We start from the raw sequence: 2053 nt of genomic DNA, 5'->3' as shown, positions 1-2053 counted from the left end.
GAGACAAACCCAAAATGCCTCGAGATCTTTCCCTATGGATCTTAATGCCAATGACATAAGATGCCTCTCCCATATCCTTCATGTCAAAGTTCTTTGAGAGAAATTGTTTCACTTCATATAGCAAACCCTTATCATTGGTTGCAAGCAAAATGTCATCCACATATAAAACCAGGAAACAAATCTTACTCCCATTGATCTTTTGGTATATACATTGATCCATGACGTTTTCTTCAAAACCGAATGAAGTGATAACATCATGAAATTTTAGATACCATTGGTGGGAGGCTTGTTTTAATCCATAGATAGATTTATTAAGCTTACATACCAAGTGCTCACTGTCTTTAGAAGAGAATCCTTCATTTTGTTTCATGTAAACCTCTTCTTCTAGATCACCATTAAGGAATGCTGTTTTCACATCCATTTGATGTAACTCAAAATCAAAATGAGCTACTAATGCCATAATTATTCGTAAAGAATCCTTCTTAGACACCGGAGAAAAAGTTTCTTTATAATCAATTCCTTCTCTTTGAGTGAATCCTTTGGCAACAAGTCTTGCCTTATGTCTCCTAATGTTGCCTTTTGAGTCTTTCTTGGTTTTAAAGACCCATCTACATCCAATGGATTTTACACCATTAGGCAACTGAACGAGATCCCAGACTTTGTTGGATGCCATAGAATCCATCTCGTCTTTCATAGCATCATACCATAGGTTTGATTCTTTAGAACTCATGGCTTGTGAAAACATTTCAGGATCATTTTCGGCTCCAATGTTGTAATCCGATTCTTGTAAATACACTTCATAATCACTAGAAACTGTTGGTCTTCTGATTCTAGTAGATCTTCTTAATGTTGTCTCAACATCTCGATGAGAAGCTTGTTGTGCAACTGGTTTTTCAACATTTACGTGTTGCTCCTCGTCAACAACTTGATCTATATTATCATACTCAACAGTTTGTGGAACTTCAATTATTGGTTGTCTAATACGCTTTTGAGCTGGAGGAGCGTGAATGACTACCAATCTTTCATTTGATTNAGAGGTTTGAGCTTCATAGTGATCTTTTTCAAGATCAACGTCTTGATTTAAATCACTCNNACTAATCAANTCATTTTCAAGAAACTTTGCATTTCTTGATTCCACAATCCTAGTGTTATGATTTGGACAATAGAATCTATACCCTTTGGACTTTTCAGCATATCCAATGAAATACCCACTAATAGTCCTTGGGTCTAGTTTCCACCTCTGTCTGATCTCACAATCTTAATTTTCTTTCCACATTGCAATTCAACTTCAACCTTAAAAACTTTAAAGGCATCTAAGGCTTCATCCTTAGAACGAAGTAAGTACATATACATGTATCGTGAGTAATCATCTATAAAGGTGATAAAGTATTTCGGACTACTTGCATCCATATCTGGACAACAAATATCTGTATGAATAATTTCTAGTAAATTTGAACTTCTCTTAGCACCTCTTTTGGACTTGTTAGTTTGCTTTCCCTTTATGCAATCCACGCAAGTCTCAAAATCAGTAAAATCCAAAGTACTAAGTACTCCTTCACTTACTAATCGCTTAATTCTCTCAATGGAGATATGTCCCAATCTTCGGTGCCATAAAACAGAAGAATCCTCATTCATAACACATCTTTTTAACCCAGCGGAAACATGCATAGAACTATAAGCAGCGCTGTTTTGCAATTTAATAAAGTAAAGACCATCGCATTATTTCCCAAAGCCAATAACTTTGGATTTATTCAATAAAGTAAAACTAGAATCCGTAAAATTAAATGAAAAACCCAAAGGTGCAAGTTATGAAATAGAAATTAAATTCTTGCTAAAACTAGGAACATAAAAGGTCTTTTGTAAACATAAAACAAAACCACTGCTTAAAACTAAGTTGCACGTCCCAATGGCTTCAACATGTGAACTCATCTTGCTTCCTGAATAGATGCGTTGTTCACTTCCCATCGGTTTCCCTAGATTTTCCATACCCTGCAAGGTATTAGAAACATGGATTGTAGAACCATAATCAATCCACCATGTGTTATGATTAAAA

Source organism: Vigna radiata, chromosome 5 (genome assembly GCF_000741045.1).
Source record: "Vigna radiata var. radiata cultivar VC1973A chromosome 5, Vradiata_ver6, whole genome shotgun sequence".
Lineage (NCBI taxonomy): Eukaryota > Viridiplantae > Streptophyta > Magnoliopsida > Fabales > Fabaceae > Vigna > Vigna radiata.
The sequence above is the reverse complement of the archived record's forward strand: the minus strand, read 5'-3'. Positions refer to the sequence as shown.